Raw genomic sequence first — 23,780 nt, 5'->3', positions numbered from 1 at the left:
TGTTTGTTTAAGTTTCATTAAATTTCATTAAATTAAATTAAGTTTCATTAAATTTCATTCTTTGCTTCCTTGGTTAAATTTTTTCTCATGTTTGTGTGTGGGGTCCAGGTGTGTATTTGTAGCTATGGAAAATTAGACTGCTTTCGTGATTTCTTTCTCAGCACTATTTTGGTTATTGTATAAAATGGTACTGAGTTTTACATGTTGATTTTTTTTATCCTAAATATTTATGGGTTTATGTATCAGTTCTAATAGTATTTTGATGGAATAAGTTGTTTTTTTTAATATACTGAATCATCTGCAAACAGTAATTTGATTTCTCTGTCCTTATTTGTATGCCATTTATTCCTTTCTCTGACCTAATTTTTCTGGATAAAGCTCCCAGTAGAATGTTGTAGAAAAGTGGTGACAGTCGACATCCTTGTCTTGTTCTGGATCTTAGAGGAAACACTTTTGGCTTTTCCTCATTCAGTACGATTTTGGCTGCAGATTCGTTATACATGCTCTTTATTATGTTGAGGTACGTATATTCTTTCTATACTTAATTTGCTCAGAGTTCTTAACATAGGATAATATTTAATTTTAATAGGTGTCTTCTCTATGTATTTCGAGACAATCATGTGGGTTTTCTTTGTCCTTATGTTGCTGAGACGGTGCATTACATTTTTGCACAGACCAACAGAATATACTAGAATGTCCAGAAACAAACCCATGCATTTATAGGCAGCTGATTCTGAACAAAGGTGCCAAAAAAAAATACATTGGAGAAAAGACAGTTTCTTCACTAAATGGTGCTGAGGAAACTGGACATTCACATGCTGAAGATTGAAACTTGACCCCTATCTCTTGCCCTGCACGTAAAACTTGAAACTCTGAAACTACCAGAGGAAAATGAGAAACACTTCAAGATATTGGTACAAGCAATGACTCTCTGGATAAGACTCCAAAAACACAGAAACAAAAGAAAAAATAGACAAATGGAATTATAATAAACCAAAAGACACTTGTGTACAATAAAGGAAATAATCAATAGAGGGAAAAGTCAACCTAAAGAATAGGGAATATATTTGCTAAAGTTCATACCTGGATTATATAAGGAAATTAAAATCTCAGTAACAAAACCCCAGATAATTCAAAATGGGAGAAAGGTGTGAATAAACACATCCCCCAAAGAAAGAATAAGTTCCAATGACCAGCAAAAGCTTTGGAAAAATGCTCAACCTGTCATTAGCCATCAGGGAAATGCAAAGCAAAAGCACAAAGAGATTTAATCTCACTTCGGTTAGTATGCCTATTACCAAAAAGACAAAAATAACAAATGCTGGCAAGGATGTGGAGGAAAAGGAATGCTTCGCGACTGTTGACGGGAATGTCAATAGTACAGCCATGTTGCAGAACACGACGGAATATCCTTAAAAACTCAAATTAGATCTACTGTATGGTCTGATCTAGCCATCCCACTTCCGGGTGTCTATCCAAAGGAAATGAAATCAGCACATCACAAAGACAGGGGCACACCCACATTTATTGTTGCACTTTGCACAGTAGCCAAGATATGGAATTAACCTAGATGCCCACAAGCAGATGAATGGATAAAGAAATCCCTTCACATATATATTCCTTTATATATGTTTATATGTATGAATATTATTGAATCATGAAATGTTGCTATATCACTTGCAGCAAAAATGGATGGAACTAGAAGACATTATGGTAAGTGAAATACCTCAGACTCACCTAGCAAATACTGCATGGTCTCACCCATATTTGGCAGCTTACAACAGTCAATCTGAATGTCGAAGGACAATAACTAGAAGCTGATAAGAGAGGGTAAGAAGGAGGGGAGGAGACTGGATTATGAACTTCAAAGCACATTCAGATCAAATAACTTCTACCTCTGTTCTCCAGCGCAGTAGAATGACTACCGTTCATAATGACTTACTATATATTTAGGAATCACGGAAAGAGAGGAGCTCAAAGTCTCCTAATGTAAGGTGATGATACGGAAGCATTGATTACCCCGATTTGATCATGTGTTGAAATATCACACTGTACCACATAAATATGTAAATTATTGCATGTCAGATTTTAAAAATGTTTAAGGAGATGAAAATATTGACTATCCTGACTTGATAATTGCATACTGTATGCATGTATTGAGTGATTACACCGGACCCCATAAACACATACAATATAATTTTTTTTTTTAAATTCAAAAGAGGGCTGGGGTTGCGGGCTCAGTGGTAGAGTGCTTGCCTAGCACGCCTGAGGCACAGGGTTCCATCCTCAGCACCATATAAAAATAAAATAAAGATAGTGTGTCCACCTAAAGCTAAAAAACAAATATTTTTAAAAAATTTAAAAGAAATAACAAACACTTTCTTGGTAGGACTGGAGATTGAACCCAGGGGCTTGTGCATGCAGGGAAAGCACTCTGCTGCTGATCTACATCCCCAGAGTCCTTTCACTTTTAATTTTTAAGACAGAGTTTCACTAAGTTGTCCATGTCGAACTTGTGGCCTCCTGCTTTAGCCTCCTATGTAGCTGGAATAACAGGCATTCACCACCATACCTGGCATCAAAGGAGATCTTTGATATGTTCATGAACACACTGGCATAGCTAAAGGGAGGTTCGTAAACCTAAGGCTTTGATTATATTAACTTTTCAAATTGAAAGGCAAAAAGACAAAACACACACTGGATTTTTTTTTTTTAAATCTAGAACAGAATATCCAAGAGCTATGGAACAATAACAGAAATTGCAACATATATATAATGGAAATGCCAGAAGAAGAAAGTGAAAAAGCAATATCTGAAAGAATAATAACCGAGGATTTCCCCCAAATTAACAACAGACACCAAAATATAGTCTCAGAGAACACTAAGCAGAATAAATGCAAAATTATGTACATGTAGGCAGACCATATTCAAATTTCAGAAAATACAAATAAAGAAAAAAAGTTTAAAGAATCTGGAGCAGAGGAGACAGGGGCCAATCCTTAGCTAAAGAAGAGCAAATAGAAAAATTGCATCAGACACTTCTCAGAAATCATGCAGAACTAGAGTGGACTGGTATAGTGGTAGTGTGAGAGAGGAAAAAAAAAACTAACCTAGAATTTTGTACCCCGACATTATCCTTTAAGAAAGAAGAAATCAGTATTTTCTTAAATAAGAATTTGAAGGAATCTTTTCCTATGGAATTCCCTGAGAGAAATATTTAAAAAAAACATTATTTGGAGAAAAGAAAAATGAATGATATAGACCAGAAACTAAGATCTACGTAAAGAGTGGAAGGTCATTTGGAGAAAAAAATAAGTGTAAAATTTTAAAAATCTAATATTTTTATTCTTCATTCATCTAACAAATACCAGATTGTTCAAAATATTAACAGCAACAATGTGTTTGATTGTGTGTGTGTGTGTGTGTGTGTATACATACATACATACATATAAAAATTAAATGAAAGATAGCAATAAGATAAGGAATGAGAGGGAGGAATTAATGATACTTAGTGGTATTTTGTTGTTCTAAGGTTCTCATACCACCTTTCATGTAGTACAGTATTATTTGAAATTAGACTTGGATTAGTTGTAAATACATATTGCAACTAAATTGAAAGCCAAAAAGTCAAAGGGCAACCGCTTAAGTAAATAAAGAGAAGGATGATTGGTATGCTGAGAAGAACAGCATCTTACAGAGTGCTCAACTAAAACCACCCAAGACAGCAAAAGTCCGGGAGGCAAAAATAAGAGCAGAGAACAAGGAGAACAAAGAGAAAGGAGTAATAAATATGTTGGATATTAATCCAACTTAAATATCATGCATCAAAATGAGTGCGATTTACCTCAGTTGTTCAAGCTCTGTTCAGCACTTGAAGTCAATTAATGGAATCCAGCGCATCAGCAGGTTAAGGAAGAATAATCACATGATCGTATTCATAGATCATTGATGAAATCTGACGCCATTGATAAAAGGACACTCCGTAAACAGGGGCTGGGGGAGGGGCTTCCTCAACCTGCTAAAGAAACTCTACAAAAAACTTCCTGCTAAGATCAAGAATAAGGCAAAGTGCCCCCTCTCACTCGTGCTCTTTAATATCACACTGGAAGTCCTAGCTGATGCAGTAAGACAGAAAGAGAAATAAAAAGTGTACATATTGGGAAGAAAAAAATAAAACTCTTTTTGCCCATAGAAGACATGATCATCTATGCAGAAAATCTGAGACAGCTGACAAACTCTTAGAACTAAGGAATAAATACAACAAGATGTCTGGATACAAGGTTGATATACAAAAGTTGATTGCTTTCCTCTACACTAGCCATGAGCAAGTGGAGTCTGAAATGAAGAACACCTTCCTCTGATGAATGGTATCGAAGAAAAGCCAAACAGAAAGAGAGGCGTCCCGTTTTCATGAAGACCTAACAGAATCAAGATATCGGTTCTTCCTAACTTGATCTAGATTCAAGGTATTCCCAATAAAAACTCCAGCATGTTATTCTGTGGATATCAACCAACAGATTCTAAAATGTATCTGAAGAGGTTAAAAAAAAAAACACAACTCAGAAGGGCTAACTCAGTGTGTAGGGAGAAAAACAAGGCTCTAGGACCGACTCTATCTGATTTCAAGACTTACCCAGAAAGCTACAGTGCCTTAGCCTGGGTTACTGTAACAGAATACTGTAGATGGGGTGGCTTAAATAGCAAAACATGTATTCTCCTAGTTCTGAAGCAGGAATTTCAAAATCAGGGTGCCAGCATGGTTGAGTTTTGGTGAGGGCTCTCTTCCTGGCTCACAAACATCTCCTCGTTGCATGGAGAGCAGAGAAGGAGAAAGCAAGCTCTTTCACGTTGCTTTTCATAAGGGAACTGAATTCACCATGAGGGTTCCACCCTATGAACTATTTACCACTAAAAGGCACCCTCTATCTCTTGATAGATGAAGATTTCAACATAGGAGTCTTAGAGGGACACAAAGCACAAATATTTATTCCATAGCATATAGTAATCAACAATGTAGCATTAGGGAAAGAATGGATTAGCAGATCTGGAGCAGAATAGAGACCAGAAATAGAGCCACATAAATGTCATCAACTGAATATTCATGAAAAGCAAATGCAATAAAATGAAATAAAGATTTTTTTTGTTTTGCTTCTGTTTTTGTTTCTTCAACAAATGGTGCTGAAATAACCGTACATTCACATATTCACATGCAAAACACAACAACAACAAAAAACAACACCTAGACACAGATCTTATGCCTTTCATGACAATTAGCCAAAAAGAGTCATAGATCAAAATGTAAAACACAGAACATAAAACTAGAAGACAACACCGGACAATCTAGACGACCTTGGTTTGCACAGTGACTTTTAGATTCAACAAAAAAGGTACCACCCATGTCAGAAATGATTGATAAATTCATTAAAATAAAACATGTCTCTTCTGTCAAAGACAATGTCAAAGGAATGAGAAGACAAGCCACACACCAGGAGAAAATATTTGTAAAAGTCAAATCTCATAAAAGACCTTTACCAAAAGTATAAAAGGAATTCTTAAATCTCAACAAGAGAACAAAAATAGATTAAGAAGTAGGGGGAAAACGTTAAAAGAAACCTCACCGAGGAAGATAGACAGGTGGCAAATAAGCCTGTGAAAAGATGCTCCCTATCATTTGTCTTTAGGGTATTGCAAACTAAAACAGAATAATACACATGTATTCGAATGGACAAAACCCAGAACACTGTCAATACCACAAACTGGTGAGGACGTGGAACCACAGAGACCTCCATTCACTGCCAATGGGAAAGCAAAATGGTACACAGCCGCTTAGAAAGGGTGTGAGCAGTGGCCCCCAACACTGAACATACTCTGATCACACAATCCAGCAATCAAGTAAAAACATGCACACGGATGTTTATATTTATTGTATTCATAACTGCCCACACTTGGAAGCCAACAAGATGTCCTTCTGAAGGCGAATATAGATAAACAAAGGGTAATCCATTCATTCAATGAAATGTTACTGGAACTAAAAAGGAAGGAGCTATGAAGCCTGGAAAGACATGGGGCAAACTTGGATGCACACTGCAAAGTGAAAGAAGCCAATCTGAAAGGGTCGCCTGGTGGAGGAGTCCCACTACATGACATTCTGCAAAGAAACATTGTGAAGACTGTAACATGATCTGTGGCTGCCAGGGGCTGGCGAGGAGGAGCCGGTGGGGCACACTCTGCATGATACTATCATGGTGGATACGTGTCATGACACCTTGGTCAAACCCAAAGAATTCATAACACCAAGAGTGAAGTCTAATGTAAACTATGGCCATGTGTGTCCGTGCGGGTTATCAGTTGAACGAATGTACCATTCTACTGTTGGAGATTGATAATAAGGGAGGCTGTGCAGGGGGCAAGGGGTTATATGGGACCTCTCTGTACCTTTCACTCAATTCTTCTATGAATCTAAAACTAAAGTTTATTAATTCCTAAAAATATAATATTTTGGTTAGTCAGTTTTGGTTACTCTAACAAATACCTAAGGCAATCAACTTATAAAGAGAAAAGGTTTATCTTGGCCCAGCTGGCTAAACTCTCTTTCTACTAACTCAAAGTCAACTCTAGGGCAACCTCAACCTGAAAGTGATGTCATCATGTTCCCAGGTCAAGAGGAGGGGAAGAATTCTGCCTACCACGTGGTATCTTTCTTGTAACTCTACAAGACCAGAAATCAACCAAGCCAAATGGAGTCCAGTCCAGTAGCTTAAAGCTTTGCCCTGGTGTCCACTGGCCTCAGCCGCTGGTACTGAGCTGCCCATTCAAGCTACAGCTGTAGGACGAGGAACACGATAGTTCCTGTTTCACGGGGTGTATGGGACAACCACTGAGCTCCCCTGTGCCAAGCATTTGATTCAGTGCTTGGCACAGGGTGACGAGGGGCATGTCTACAGTGACTTCAGGGTCCCAGCGGCAGGTGCGAGGTTGACTTGTGCTTGTGAACACCACCATACTGTGGTCAAAACTGAGGGCCCCAAAGGAGCCGAGGACTGTGAAGTGTTGGGGATGTGAATCCTGCAGGTCAGATGTGACCTGCACAAGGGCTTGCAGCAGCCAGCTGTGGAGAGCATTCGGGACCTCAGGGCTCTTGAGATGGGACACATGTTCAGCCACACCCTGGTGTCCTGGGTTGGATGGAGTGGAGCGCTTCGTCAAGGGCCGGGAGAGAGGTGGCAGAGCCGACCCACTGGGTAAGACTGATCCTGTCCTTACTGATGGCTTCGGACTTTTAGGAAGGACCCGAAATATTGAAAATCAGTTTTCCATTCCTGGGCTATTGTTCTGCTTCTAATACTAGCTCCCCTGTGACCTGATATGAGCCCCTTAAACTGCTTTCCCTCTGGGAAACAAATTGCGTAAACCCAACTCCCAGGATGGCCCCATGTGAGTTACTTAACAGCTTCGCTGTAAGTCAATCAAAACAGAGCCTGCCTCCCAGGCTGTGATTAGTGAATGCTGGCACAGCACCTTCTGATGGTAATTATTGTTATTGGGAGGAGCTCAGCAAGGGTGTCAGGAATCATTTTGCAAGAGCCCGTGTTTATTAAGATGCAGACTGGCCCGTGCCACCCTCTCCCCACCAAGCTTTGGAAGTCAAAGGGAATCGGGGAGTCTATGTTTATTTTACGACAACTCTTCCCACTAACCTGGTCCCCTGGCTTGCTGTGGAAGTCCTGGATAGAAAACATTTCAATTTGATCAACTATTTGGAAAAGAAATACGGGTAAGGATGAGGTTTAGTCCAAGGTTGAGCAGAGGAAAGACTGGAGACCTGGGTTGGCCCACATAGCCACGCTCACCACCCCCCAGGGACTGTTCTGAATGGAGACACGTTGTTCATGTGAAATATACACCACACACTGACGACTTAGTGTGTGTGGGTGGGGGAGAATGAGTGCATTTTGGTATCAACTACTGTGGAAATGATAACATTTTGTCTGTATTGGGGGAACTCACTTCTATTATAAAAATGCATTCCAACTCCTTCTCTTTACTTTTTTTTTTTTCTTTTTAAATGTGACTTCTGGAAAATATACGTTACAGGTGCATAATGTGTCCTATTTTGGGCCTCAGGACTGCTCTGGATGGATCGAGGGTCCTGGCTCAGACTTTTGCCCTCTAGCTCAACCTCATCACCTCCTCTTGGTCATTTGGCTTCTGATGTTGGCCCTGTAGCCCCTCTAAGCCCTGGAATCTGAGGACTCCTGTGTGCATGCTGTTGGTGTTCCATCCTCGGCTCCCTCCCTCACCGTCTGGCTCATCCACCTTGTCTGATGCACCTTCCCCCCAACCCAGCCACCTGCATGGCCCATTTCCCCAGGCCTGTGTTTTGCTTGAGCCACCATGGAATCTGCCCCGTTGCATGGAATCTTCCAGCACTACCACCCCAGGGACCTCCTGACCTTCCCCAGGACCACATTCCCTCTCCCCTCCTTTATGCAGCCTCCATGAGTCCCTTGCCCATGGATTGACCCAGGAGGTCCCTCTCTGCATCCTTGCTGGGTCTTGTCTGTGTTTGTTACACCCCAGACCAGTGTTGCAACCATCTGTTGATATGTCCATCTCCTCATTAGACTGGGTGCTCCTGGAGGGTAGGAAATCACATCTTTTCATCTTTGTATCCATGGCACTTGGTAAATATTTGTGAAATGCACCCAGACTGAAAGAGTCTGTGGGTAAACAGTCCTTGGCTATTGACATTGCACAATGTCAAAGCCCTGGCTGTGGTGGCTCCGTTGTGGGCTTTATTTTTAATTTTATGTTTATTATTATTATCATCATCATCATCACTATTTTAATAATGAAAAGCACCCCAGGGAGTAAACCCAGCGGCTCTCCTCTGGAGTGAGGAGGAGTCCAAGGTGCACTTTCTTCTCCTGCTAGGTGACCAGCCTCCTCCCCCGGGTCCCCCACGCCCCCAGCCAGCGGGCATTCCTGTTGTGTTGTGGTGGGATGATGGCTGAGGCTCCACAACAGGACCATCAGCCTCTTGCTGGGACAATCTGATCTTGCAAACATGAGGCTCGGGAGGATGATTGGCTGGCCGCCTGTTTTCACAGGAGATAACCATCTCCTCTGGGCCGTGCTGGGCCGTGTTTGTGTCCTCCAGACAGCAGGGCTGTTTGGGGTTGTGGAGGACACATTGCTTCACACAGTCCACCTTGCCCTGACGCATAGGAAGACTTGTCAGCTCCTGGAGCCACCTTGGGCTGATCTGCCCTCCTTGTGCGGGGCCATGAACCAGGGCTTCCTGTGCAGGCAGTGACCACCTTTCTACCACACTGTGCGGGCTCAGATGAGCTATCTGGTCCCAGGACACCCCCTTCACAATGGCTCCATGTGCACAAAGCTACGTCACTTTTCTCTATTTTTTTGCCTGTTTTTTAAAATTAAAATACTGATTTTTGGGTTTTTGTGAGGTTTTTTTGGATTGAACATTGATTGCATAGAGTCAACCCTCAGAGCAGGAGGGGATTGCAGAAAGAGTACTGAGCTCATAGCTGGTGAACGGATTTTGGATGCATGGATAATGGATAAGGAGAGATCGCCTCCCTGAGAAAGGCACTTCCTGGGCATTCCCTCCAGGTTCTTGTAAAAAAACCAGTCAATACTCCTTGCTTAAAAATCATCTTTGATTTATAATTTAATTGACTCATAGCTTTTCAGGAATCTGCCTGTTGAGACAGGAAAACTCAGCTTCTTTTTTGGTTAGAAGAACAAAGAAATTTTTTCCTATCTAGAAAAAAAAAAACTCATAGGGAGGAATCTACTCACTCACCACCCCACAAAACTACCAGGGGGACCCCCGGACACGAGATGCAGAAGTTGAGCCTTATGCGGCTGCGCTCTTCTGTGACATGGCTACAGGGAGTCAACAGGCCCAGGCACCTCACCTCACCTTTTGGCTGGAGGGACCGGGCTCCTGTGCAGTGACACAGGCCTGAATGGCCACACCAAGTCGCTGCTGGGTTGCCCAATCCCACACAGCACTGCTTCATGGCGGAGATCTTCCCCCAGGACCAACTCTGAGAGGTTGCTTTTGCTCAGAATTGAAGCTTTAAGACATGCACCATCTCTTTAGAGGGTCCATGGGTATTGTCATGGTACTGGAGAGGCTGATTGGTGACAGTTCCAAATTGCCAACCCAACCGGCCACGCGTAGGCCGTGAGCACACCTGGCCGTGTTTCCCGGCGGCTCTCTTGGCAAGTGGCATGAGGAGCCTGGCTAGCCCAGCACCCGGGGACCTGGGTCTGCTCCACCAGCTTCTGCAGAGGAGGTCCCCGTCTCAAGAAGGATGCCTGTCCTCTGTCCTTCTCCAGGAAACCTTGGCATTGAACCCGAGGCCGCCTCGTCAGCTCTGTACCTGGGTGCATACTTGCCACTTCATCCGGGCATTTCTGTGGCTCAGCTTTTCCGGGTTTTTCTTTCTTTTCTCTATTTTTTTGTGCCTGTTTTAAAAATTAAAATACTGATTTTGTTTGGATTGAACATTGATTGCACAGAGTCGACCCTCAGAGCAGGAGGGGACTGCAGAAAGAGTATTGAGCTCATAGCTGGTGAACGGATTTGGGATGCATTCTGGCTGCCAGGTGACTAGGTGACCGCTGTTGTTGTGGTTTGAGTGAGTCCCCCACAAGCCAATGAGCTGGAGGCTTGGTCTGCAGTATAATGGTGCTGAGGAAGATTTAAGAGATGGGGCCCCGACTAATAATATCGCAACTGCTAACCCTAGTGGGTTAAGTCACTGGTGCCCCTGGAAGGGGTAAATGCAGGTATCTGAGGATGCTGGTTGGTTCTCTCGAGGATAGGTTGTTATACCAAGAGGAACCCTGGTTCCTGAATCCCTCCCGCTCCTTGTCTTATATAATTGCTCCCTCTTGCCTGTGTTCCCACCATGAAGCCATCCACCATAGTTTGATAGAACCAGAAAGCCCTCACCAGCACCATGCTCCTGAACATCCAGAACTGTGAACTAAGCAAACCTTTTTAAGATAAAGTACCAAGCCTCAGATATTTTGGCAGAGCCACCGAAGACTGACGACAGTCACTTTACCCCCAGGCCACAGTTGAATCACGCTGGCAATGAACACATGTCCCTAAGTACTGTGTCAGGTTCAGCTCCTCCAACCGTCTACAAAGCCAAGGAACATGGAGTCACCAAGCTGAATCCACTGTCAGTATCCTCAGTCAGCTCTGTGCCTATGAAGTGGAGCGAAGGGTGAGTGAAGTGGAGGAGAGAAACCCCTTCCTCTGTCACAGCAAAAGAGGTGTCCTGTGACAGATGCTCACAGTCTGACATGTTATACCCTTGGAAAAACATGGCAACTTCCACAAAGTTTTGGTAGTTTGGGAAACTTCATTTTAAACAGGAAGGTGCTTTTCAGTCTTGTGTCTTTAGGACATCAACCGTCCCACTGAAGAGGGTACCGCTCAGACACACGGCCCCGCTGTCTTATCTTGGAAAATCAACACATCCAGCCTGAGCTTCTTTCCTCCTGTAAATTAACTGAACTGGTTGTTGTCACCATGTCCAATAAGACAAGAGGGAGGCGTGAACCTTTGTGCTAAATGCAGGCTTTGTTCCGATTTTGACTTCAGATCTAGTGAGGCAGATCCTCTATCAGGACTGTTTTTACCACTGTGGCTGGCCGTTTGGAGTGGGAGTTAAACAGATCACATTAAAATGCAATTGTTAACATCAACCCTGGGGTATCAACTAATATTTTTGATAATACAACTAATAATATTGATAACACATAATAATTTCACATTCCTCATCTGACCTGAAAATTTGATGGGAACATCATTTCTCTTCACTACGTGGATCCTAGTACCCAGTGTTTTCCAAAGTCACACAACCTGCTGGCTCATGAACCAGGTTTTTGACTGAAGACTCTGCTCACTCTGATATGTCATATGCCTTTAAAATATGTCTGATAAGTGGAGAAAAATGTGATACACACACACACACACGCACACACTTACACACATACAGGAATATTACTTGGCTATAAAGAAGAGTGAAATTATGGCATTTGCTGGTAAATGGATAGAACCGGGGAACATTATGAAATAAGCCAGACTCAAAAAGCCAAAGGTTGGATGTTTTCTCTGATAATGTGGAAGGCAGTCCAAAATGGTAGGTGGGGGAGAAAATAGCAGGATCAGATGAGGGGAGGGAGGAGGGACCGGATGAGGGAAGTACCTGGGAATGAATCTGACCTAACTTTTCTATGACATATGTGAATGTACCACAGTGAATCTCACCATCATGTACATTCACAAGACCCTGATTTAAGGGGAAAAAAAAATCTATAAAAAGCCAAAAGATCAGCAGAGTCGAAGGAGGGAAAGAAACAGGAGGCAGGTGGGGAGGGAAAGGGGGCTGAATTAGAGCAAATTGTATTCCATGCTTCTAAAATCACGGCAAAATGAATCCTGATGTTCTGTGTAACTCCAAAGAACTAATGAAAAGAAACAAAGAAAAATACATGTGCACATCTGAAACAGTTTTAACTGGCAAATCAAAGAGCAGGTTGACATGAAGAATAGAATCACCTCCATGAAGCTAAAGATTTTACAATCTAGCTAGTGAAACATTTGTGTTCTAAGCCATTATAAGTCAAGATAGTGCCGCCTGTAGCCAGCCCTAGTCTCTGGCTCTTGGGTTCCTGAAGATCAGCTATGGCCATTCATTCATTTGAAACCTTTATATTTAAAAAAGATTCCTTCTACAGAGCATGGCACTGACTGGAAATGCTTCCCACTAACGGGGACTCGCCCTTGAGAAGTGCTCATCACCAAGAACAGCCTTCACGGTCGTCTCTTCTTTTCACAAAAACTCCTTATCCTTGGCTTTAAAATCCCACTGAACTTCCCCCACTTCCTGACTTCCGTGAAGAGTCAACATCCACCTCATTTGGCTTCTGCATCACAACATGGTCCAAGCTGGGAAAGTAGTAAACCGCACGCATCTGGCTGACATTCAGAGCAGCACAAGGTCCCCGCCTGACATGCTGCTGAGCACCCACAACAAGGTGCTTTCTCAGGCCTTGGGATGTGATGATTATGAAGTCCTCTGCCACAAGGCTCAGGCCAGCTTTCTCAGCTGGGCGTTAAGAGAGGATGAAGGTCGGCACAGAGGCCCTCCCCAGACCAGACCCTGCCGTCAGTGACGGTGACACCAGGCTGGGCAGAGCACGGAGCTTCCAGCAGGCCCTGTGCCTGGGCAGCGTGTACAGATGCCTGTCACATGCCAAAGCCTCTGATGTGCAGGAGGCTCACCTGGTGGCCTGTGGGAGGAGGGGGCTGGGAGCTTCCCGCTGAGGGTCTGGATCCCAGGCATTTTGTAAAATGAGTCAGCATCACCAGTGGCTAAGGGGACTCTTGCACAAGGAACAATGACTCGAATTTAAAAGTAGATTTTTTTTTTAGTTTTATTGACTTTATTTTTTTAAATGCCTGACAGCAGAATGCATTCCAATTGTTATTCCACATACAGAGCACAATTTTTCATATCTCTGTATATAGAATATGTTCATGCCAATTCATGCCTTTATACATGTACTCTTTTTGCATTACAATTCTTATTGCACATATATACCACAATTTTTCATATCTCTGTTTATATATAAAGTATGTTGACACCCAGTTCAATTCTTCATACATGTACTTTAGATAAAGATGTCCATCACATTACACCACCCTTGCTCATCCTCTGCCCCCTCCCTTTTAATAGAAGATTTTTAAGAATAAGAGATGTACTAAAATCAGTTCTCATGTGAGATGATTGGGTTTGTAACTGAGTACTGGAGGATGAAGTTCACACGGACACAGGAACACATACACAAAAATATTCTCATGCACAAAGATGTGCACACTCCTACACATAAGCACACAGGTACCCAGGCATGTATACACACATATGAATGCGTGTGCATGTAATGCAGATATGTATACAGACATGTGAACCCAAAGATGCACGACCATACAGATACACATGTGGCACAAACATACAGACACAGTGAGTGCACACACACACACCCATGAACTGAAATATACATATTCATAGGCACAGACACACAAACACACGTGCCTAGACATGTACTCACAATCACATGCACAACACACACTTATGCACACCAACACACAATTAGTCTCTCTTATTGAAGTCTCAATCAAAGGGAAGGGTTTGTTTTGCTTTGTTTTTTAAGCGCTTTCCATAGATATTCATCTACATCTCTCACGGAGGACTGATGCTCTATGTTTTTAAACTGTGTAGAAGTTTCCAACAGGCCCCACAAGGACCAGCAGGAGCACTGTGTAATTTTATCCTCGTGCCTTTTTTTCTGAAGAACTCCAAACACTTTGTTGACTATGTCTTTGGTGGCTTTCCTAGGAAGGAATCAACACTGTTACTCTGACCTTCCCAGAAGGAAGCCGAGATGTTGGATAAGCCAATCAGTCCTCAGAGGTAAAGCAAGGGACAGGAAACCTGTCATTTGCTAACTCAGGCCAAACTGGACACTTTTTTAAAAAATTATTTTTGTTCAAAACCATGGGTAGAGATTCCATCGCGGGCTGGAACACCTCCTGGGTGGGAGCAGATATATTTCTGAATATGAAATGGTATAGAAACCAGGTTTTAATTTGACCATATCATAAGTACCTTGGGAGAGATTTCTATAGGAAATTGGCCGAGGTGTTTCATGGAGACAACGAACGACTGAAAGATCAATATATTTCCATAAATGTTTGCATTTTCACACAGGAATGACCCCTCAGGTATCTTTTAAAATATGAGAGAATGAAATATAAATGAACATTATCCCCAATCTACTAGTGACCTTTCTGTTCTTTGGACACTCCTTGGGAGGGAGTTCAACCAGGAATCTAGAGAAAGATCTGTATTCCAGGGCCCTCTGTTCCCTGCTCGCTGCTCCCCGCCTGCCCCATCACCCCGTCTGCCTCTAGGGTGGTGGAACCATCTCACGATTGCTGTGGTTGTGGATGCAGAGGGCTGGTTCTGCTCCTGGGTGAAGATGGCCCTTAGCCTATTACCACGGAACTGCAGCTGGGCTATTTTTAAGTCCTATCAGAGCACCTGTTCTGGTTTAGATGTGAGGTGTCCCCCAGAAGCTCATGTGTGAGACAATGCACGAAGGTTCAGAGGAGAAGGGATTGGGTTACGAGAGTCTTGATCTAATCAGTGCATAATTCCTCCAATAAGGATTAATTGGTGGTGACTGTAGGAAGGTGGCCTTTGGGAGTATATATTCCTCACCAGGGGGTGAGAAATTCTCTCTTTCTCTGCTTCCTAGTGCCTGGTACAGGTTCCTTCCTTGACCACACACTTCCGCCATGATGTTCTGCCTCCACCTTAAGCACCAAGGAATGGAGTTGGTCGCCTTTTACTCCTTCCCATTGTTCTTGTCAGGTCTTTTGATCACAGCAGTGAAAAGAACTGACTAAAACAGCACCCAATCCTCAGGATCTTTCAAAGAAGTAAGCTCTGAGTACTGCTGATCCTCAGAGATACAAGGAATTCAAAGCCACTTGGTTTGACGGGAAGCAGCAGTAGGCACAGAGCTCTGTGCCCTTTTGTGAAAGTTTTGCAAGAGGGACTTCGGTATTCGTTGACGGGGTGCTGTGATTTAGAAATGCTCTTCTCCCTATGGAAGATGACTGTTTCTGAGGTTTGAAGTAGACTGGCCTCTCACCTCACTTGTTCATTGCCTGCTGCGAAGACTGAATGGCACTAACCACCCACAGATTCCTCAGTTTATGATTCTCCCTTCCCTGGGGAAATCCGGTCCCCAGTCCTTCTTGCCTTCTCCTGAGATCTCCATACATGAGAGGAGACCCCTGGGTCTTGCACCTGCTTCACTCTTCCAAGCTCTGCTGCTGGTCCCACCTTGAACTCCCCCCAGCAGGGGGTGGATGGGTTTTCACAGCCAGTTTGCTATTGTGTGGGAATCACTCTTGTTCTTACGACAGTGATGTTGGAGATAACTTCTAAGATGCTAAAGAAATCATCACAGAGGAGCAACCCCCTAGGGCAGAGGCACTGGGTTTTACTTTCCAAAAGTTTGCAATCCTCCAAAGGATTTTGCTGACTCCACATTATTTGTCTCACGTCAAATTGGTAGTGGAAATAGGGTTCAAGTCCAGTGCCTAGGGCTGACCAAGGAGTTCACAAAGAGCTGGGGGCGTGCTGGGGCTGCCGGCATGGCCACATCTCCAAGTCCCAGCTCTGGGTCTACCAAAGGGTCCTGGAAGGAACATGATACCACTCAGCTAAAGAGAAGGTGGAGCCACTATTCCCTAACCATTCACAAATTCTGTCTCTCTGCTATTCTTTTCATTCATTTTGTTGATGCGTGAGATCTCAGTGAGCTTTCCACCGTGACACTCCCATGTATTTAACCTGGCCCTGTGGGGTGCCATCCTAGGAGTATGCAAGTGTGACAATATTGCACAGGATCCATTTTGTGGAGTTAGTGATACTGAGGAAATGGGATCATGGTGGCAATTGACATCCAGGTCACTTTATGCCAGTTTCTGTTAAAAAAAAAAAAGTGGAATTTACATTTGTGTCAGTAAAAATATAAAAATCAACCAAAGATGGAAGAGATACTAACTAGATAGATAGATAGATAGATAGATAGATAGATAGATAGATAGCAGATGATTAATGATAGATGAATTGATAAGCAGGTACATAGATTGGTAGATAGATGGATGGAAGACAGAAGATTGATGATAAATGGATGGGTAAGTAGATAGAAGATTGATAGAGTAGACGATTTACAGAGATAATAGATGGATGGATAATTGATGATAGATAATACAGAGATGATGGATAGATGATTGATGGAAATATGGATAGAAGGGTAGATGGATGGAAGGATGGAGAGCTTGGTAGAGAAATAAACATACAAACATACACACACTCACACATGCTTTTTTAAAAAAAATTTTTTTAAAACCCTCTCATATGAAGTTAAACATGGCCACACATGAGAGTTTGGGAACTGCTTTCCAAAAGCTTTGGAAGGCTGTTGAGCACCAATTTCTCTCTGTGGAGGGTTCCTATGGCAGAGACTGACTGACAGATATGTGAGAGTCCAGGTGTTGACCCAGTCACCAGCTCCAGCAGGCCACTGATGCGTTCTGGGATGGCACCATGATTGACCTAAGTGGGATTTATCATCTCCCACGTATACACCCACTTCAAATCACTCTCCTTGGCCTGGTGGGTGTTTTAAATGGTACCTGGGATAGTCTGGGGAATCTAATGATCCACCAAGCACAGAGCCCTGGTCTTTAGAAATGTCACCAGAAGTGGGACTTGGCCCCAGAACAATGCTCCCAAGCTTCCATCCACAGTAAAGTCTCTCTGAGCAGAGGGCATGGAATAAGGGGGGGCCCAGGGGTCCCTATGTATCTGTCTCCTTTGCTTTCACCTGCCTACTCCAGGGAAGGCAGGGAATTCATCTTTTAAGATCCTATAACTAGGATTCTCCAAACTTGATAGATTTACACTTGAATTGGAGAATTATTACCAAGGGAGTATAATTTAAAAGTTAAATGATTGGGCTGGAGATGTGGCTCAAGTGGTAACGCGCTCGCCTGGCATGCGTGGGGCGCTGGGTGCAATCCTCAGCACCACATAAAATAATAATAATAATAATAAAAAAGATGTTGTGTCCACCGAAAACTGAAAAATAAATATCAAAAATTCTCTCTCTTCTCTCTCTCTTTAAAAAAAATTTAAATGATGATTCTATGGAACGTGGAAGCACTTTCCATGAGGCTTGTTATTTTATTATTATTTTTTTTGCCTGAATTAATGCAACAGTCTCCTTGGTGTCTTACCAGGCCTCCCTGCACCACCAAGTTAGTCCTACACTCAGGTCAGAGAAGAAAGGCCTGGAACATCTGTTCAAGAACAAATTCCTCTTAATTGTTTCTTCAAATTAGTACAACCATATTGGAAATCAGTATGGAGATTTTGCAAAGAAAACTAGGAATGAGACCATCATAAGACCCAGCTATTCTACTCCTTAGGATTTATTCAAAAGAACTAAAATCAACATACTATAGTGATATGGCCACTTCCATGTTTATATCGGCACAATTCACAACAGCCAAGTCATGGAACTTAATGCCACTAAACTGTAGGCTGAGAAAGAGTTACGAACTACATTAGAGTTGAGCTGCTGTGAACATTGATGTGCCTCACTGTAATATGCTGATTTTAAGTCCATTGGGTATAAACCAAGGAATGGGAGAGCTGGGTCAAATGGTGGTTCCATTCCCAGTTTTCTGAGGAATCTCCACACTGCTTTCCATAGTGGTTGCACCCATTTGCAGTCCCACCAGCAGTGTGTGAGTGTGCCTTTCTCCCCACATCCTCACCAGCACTTATTCTTGCCTATATCCTTGATGATTGCCATTCTGACTGGGGTGAGATGAAATCTTAGTTGTGATTTGCATTTCTCTAATTGCTAGTGATGTTGAACACTTTTTCATATATTTGTTGATCGATTGTATTTCTTCTTGTGTGAAGTGTCTGTTCAGTTCCCTAGCCCGTTTATTGATGGGGTTTTTTGGGTTTTTTTTTTTTTGTGTGTGTGTGTTAAGTTTTTTGAGTTCTTTATATATCCTGGAGATGAATGCTTTTTCAGAGGTGCATGTGGCTCTCTCCCATTCTGTAGGCTCTCTCTTCATGTTATTGATTGTTTCTTTTACTGAGAAGCTTTTTAGTTTAAATTCATCCCATTTACTGATTCTTGATTTTATTTCTTGTGCTTTAGGAGTCTTTGTTAAGGAAGTCAGATCCTAGGCTGATAATGGTGGAGATTTGGGCTTACTTTTCATTAACTGTGGTAAAAGAATCATTTTATAATGAAGCATCTCCTCACTGAATATATAGCCACCAAGAAATAGATATAATGAACAAAAATGTACTTAATAAAACCTTTTTTGGAAAAGAAGCTTGTCAGAGACCATGAGAGCAGAAGATTGAATCCCGCATCCTCAGGTTCTGACAGGTGAAGTAGATAATAAATAAGTACGAGACACTGTAAATAATCACACCCTGACCCTGAATTAACAGACACATGTCATGGGTTCCCTATAAGAATAGGCCTTTGTATTTTATTTTTAATTGACAAATAATAAATTCATTTAAAGGAAAAAAGAAGAACATACATTGGATGGCACGTACGTTTCATGTGGTTGAGAAACTTCAAACGTCTGTGGAAACAACGTCTCAAAACTGGTTTACCAGGTGGCTACGTCCTCTGATCCCGTCCTCCTTTGTGACTGAAAACTGAAAATTAATCATTTCACATCTCTTAGGGCTGGACCCCCAGGAGGGCAGGGGACACAAAAGAGAGCAGGGTGACTGGTACCATTTCCATTTGTTCCGGGACCACACAGAGGAAGTGGCTGAAATGACAAAAGGTAAACTGGGCCACCAGCGTCTGGGGAGCACAATGGAACCATGTCTTCCCTGGCGTTTGGTCCCCAGAGGCCACGGCCTCCTCCCTCTGCCTCTGCACGGGGGACAGGCCATTCAGCACCTGCACAGCCATCCTGCCGCCCTGGGGTGACTCACCCAGAGCCTGAGCCGCCTGGGGACCCACACACCTCAGTTCCCAGCCCTGCCACACACATGAAATTGGGGTTTATTGAGAGCTGGTGATATTGTCAGAGGTGCCATCTGTCCCCCAACCCAACAGCCGAGCTCTCTGAAAAGAAGAAAGGCAGAACATCATTTCAGGAAGCAGTGGGTGCCTTGTGGGTCCTGGATGAACTTTTAGCCTCACTAAAAATGTTGGGTTAAATCACCTGCAATCTAGGTGTATGAGATGCGTATGCAACATAAACGATCTTCGTACTTAATCTTGGGTCCCATCCACAATTTTTTTCATCGTGTATCTACACAAACCTTCATAAATCTAAAAACTCCAAAGCACATTTCTGGTTCCAAGCACCTCAGATAAGAGATGCTCCACATGTGTTCCTTTTTTTTTTTTTTTTTCCCCAGTTCTAAAACCTCTATTTGGGTCTTCCTTACAGCTTCAATTTTTTTTTTTTTCCTGAGACTTTCCAATTTGTCCTGTGTTAAGCACGTTTATCATCGCTCATTTTGGTCCTTTGTGACTTGTTTTATGAGTTTGCATTTTTATTCCTGCTTTGAAGTTTTGAGGTTTTTTTTTTTTTTCTTTCAGCAATTCTAAAAACATCTCTGTCAAGGTTGCCTGGAGCTTATTGATGGCCTTTTTTCCTTTGGTTTGAAGTCTTCCTGGTTACTTTTCTGAGGAGTCATTTTTTCAGTCAGAACCTTGACATTTGGGGTTCACAGTATGAGAATTCGGATCTTATTTGAACTTTCTCTTTTAATTGGCATGAACACCACCCTGGCAGGAGCAGGGGCCTAGAGAGTGGAGGGTTGGGGGCACCTCTGTCCTGCCAAGAGCAGGTAGGAATCCAGACTTCCGTGTGGTTCTGCTGCCGTGGCTGGGACTGGACCACCAACCTCCAGCAGGGTTTATCATCTAAAAGTTCCTGCCTTGCTAAGCTGTGTCTCTCCTTGTCGTTTGGCTAGAGAGACCTGGCTGTGTGGTGACACTTTTTGCCTGTACTTCAGCTGCAAATCAGAGTAATGTTCAGCAAAAAGAAATCCCCAGAAGGTCTGCCATGCTGAGCCTTGGATACCAAGGATCAGAGCTGATCTGCCTTCTCTCCCTTTCTGAATCAGTTATTTTTTTTTATTATGTGTAGGATTTATAGTCGTGCTCAGTGGGAGGAAGAGGGAAATGTTTATCGACTCCGTCTTCCCAGAAGTAAAAGTCCAATAAGCTCATTTTGCAATCAAACAACACCCATGCGAGGCTGGGAATAAAGTTCCTTAAAGGAGGAGGGAACAGCAGCAAGCACAAGTAGCAGAAGGTTGAGCACCCTTCTCCAACCCAGCAATCCATCACCCTGAGGGCACTTGCTCCAGTGGCTGGACCTCATATGAAAGAACAAGCAACCCTGCAGACCGGGAGGAACGTGGGCTCTGTGGAACCAACAACAAAAATCAAGCTTTTGTTGGACAAGAGATTACAATCGCCAAGGAAGCTTGCTCTGTTTAAGGTGATGTTCCCAAATGACTGAGAATTTTTTTGGGGGGTGGCTTCTATTTTGTCTGCCACCCCCGCCCCCTCCTCTGGAGAGTTTTATTATTTCCTTTATCTGAACAATGTGTTCCAGGAGTTTGAGATTTCTTTGCTTTACTTAATCAATAACTGGTTGTTTATATAACACAGGATAAAAACAACAGTTTTATTGATCCAATAAAAGCTGGATATTCTGAGCTTAAATAATCTTAAACATGTGCTTTAATGAATGCAAGGTGGTGTCCTGAAAAGACTGGCTCTTGCAGGAGCGGGGTGGTATCAGCTCTGATCTTGGAGGGCCACCATGACATGTTCCACTCCATGGGAATCCATTTTCTCACAGTCCTGGAGGCTGGGGCTCTGAGACCAAGGTGCCAACTCTGCTGATTTCTTCTGAGACCTCTCTCCGGGGCCTGCAGGTGCTGTCTTCTCCCTGGGTCCTCCCGGGGTCCTCGCTCTGTGCATGTCTGTGTCCGAATCTCCTCTTCTCATAAGGACAACCGTCAGATTGGATTAGGGCCCAGTCTAAGGACTTCATTTTACCTTAGGATCGCCTCTGTACAAACCCTGTTTCCGAATGTCCTCATATTCTTAGTCACTGAAAGTTAGGATTTCAACCTATGAATTTTAGGAGGTATGATTAATGTTCATCAGAGAGGTGTCCCCCTGAAGCCACCCCTGGCATCCGACGTCCCCTCCTTGCTCATCTTGGGCATCACCAGACTTGCCTGCTGCTAGTAATTCCGCTATCTTTCTTGCAAAGTGTTTAGACCTCAGCCTTTGCAAGGCCCGATCTTTGCCAGAGGACAAATGACTTACATCATGATATTTAGGAGAGTCTTTTATTGGTGGTGGTTTTTGGGCATCTTTTTAAAGATTCATACACTGTCACCACCTCGGGCAGGATCTTTCTGTAGTTGCAAAGGCAGCCTGTGGCTTCTCTGGAGCTGGACACCAACATGTCAGTTCTACCACTCCAGCCCTAAGGAGCAGGGCCTGTCACCGCCCGTGAGCCACCAAGGCCTCCACTCTGTGAATTTGGTTGAATATCTTTCTATCTCACGCTTTTATTTTTCCTTATCAGGATGCACTCTATGGACTTCTTGCTGCCAAGTTCACATGGGGCCTGGGTCTTGGTCACTGCTGGAAAGACAGCCATCCTGCCTACCTCTAACTCTCAGACATTGCTGAGATGGTCCCTCTTCTGATGAGGTTAGACATTTTCCTCTCCCGCCACACCGTGAGCTCCATGAAGCAGCACATCTGTCCTCCTTTGTCTTATCACCCCCAGGTGCTTTGGGGTAGAGTTCTGCCACAGGACAGGGCTCAATGAACGTGGGCATCTTCAGAGTGGCCTGGACGCTCTGCCTCCAGGAAGTGGCAGGGGGACAAAGCCATGTTGAACACCTGGGGGAAGGGAGTCCACCTGGGAAGCAGCCCAGCTTGGGAGACAGGGTCTGCGTAGTGACCGGATGGGGCAGGGTCTCTTCACGTCCATGTGCACCTGTTGGTGTGGTCATGGGAAGGACAGGGCAGTAAGCAGTCAACGCCGGGCACGTCTGCTGGTCTGACCGACCGCCACCCAGAGCTCTGACGTCCACCACTGTCCTCCACGCTGTGGCAATTCTTAGTTTGTAAGTTGAAGGTTACATTTTCACACACCTGGCACCCTTTTCTACCGCACCCTGTTTTCTTACCTCGATATGACAGTTTTGTTTTCCCTCCTTCCCTACAAAGCCCAACCTCCGTCTGTTCTCTTCCCCCCTCCAGATTTCCCCCAGAGGATGCAAACACCTGTCTAGCAAATGAGGAGTGTCTGAGACACTACAATGTCCCGCCTTCAGGACTAGAGTTCGCTGGTGGGGCAGACCCCAGCCCAGGAGTGTGCTGAGGCTTCAATATGGCCCCTGAATCCTCAAAATGTCCCTGGGTATTTTGACTGGGCACTGTGACCAACCTTATCTTATAGGTGGGGAAACTGAGTCACAGAACAGTCACTCAGGCTGTAAGTGGAGCCCATTTGGCCACCAGCTTCTAGAGCAATGTTGCCTCTTTCTACAAGGACCCGTCTGAGCCAGGGTCCCTGTCTCTGTCTGCTTTCTGTTGCTATAACTAAATGTCACAGGCAGTAATTTATAAAGAATAGAGGTTTAGCTGGCTCATGAATATGAGGGCTGGAAAATTCAAGATCGGGTGGCCCCACCTGAGGAGGGCCTTCTTGCTCGTGGGGACTCTGCACAATTGCAAAGTGGCCCAGGGCATCACATGGCCAGGCATCGTAGCCCAGGTCTCCCGTCTGCTTCTCATAACATCAGTCCCATTGGATGAGGATCACACTATAGCCTCATTCGGCCTTTATTCCCCCCACAATTCCCACCTCCACACACCAGAGCCAGACGGTTTCTACCCTCCTGATGCCTCACAGTGACAGGTAAACTTCAGTTAAACAGCAGGCCCATCTCCCCACGTTAAAAATCCTGCTTTGCCAGGGGTCCCCCCTGGGATAGCCAGGGATTCACTTTACTTCTCTCTCCTCCTCCATCCGGAGAAGTGAA

General features: G+C 43.7%; 1 long non-coding RNA gene across 4 annotated transcripts in view; it reads left to right on the top strand.

Moving 5' to 3' along the window:
• The window catches only part of LOC308631861, a 29,688-nt gene extending 8,318 nt beyond the window's left edge, over positions 1-21,370 (top strand). For 3 of the 4 annotated variants that reach the window (XR_014018356.1, XR_014018357.1, XR_014018358.1), the window contains 3 exons: positions 14,451-14,525; positions 19,418-19,522; positions 20,846-21,370. This is a non-coding gene — a long non-coding RNA (uncharacterized lncRNA). The remainder of the gene's footprint in view (positions 1-14,450; positions 14,526-19,417; positions 19,523-20,845) is intronic. The other variant, XR_014018355.1, reaches the window with a different exon arrangement.
• The last annotated feature ends 2,410 nt before the right edge of the window (positions 21,371-23,780 follow it).

Source organism: Spermophilus citellus, assembly GCF_964194105.1.
Source record: "Spermophilus citellus genome assembly, chromosome: 12".
Taxonomy (NCBI): Eukaryota; Metazoa; Chordata; class Mammalia; order Rodentia; family Sciuridae; genus Spermophilus; species Spermophilus citellus.
Note: the sequence above shows the minus strand (reverse complement) of the source record. Positions and strands in the feature narration are given on the sequence as shown.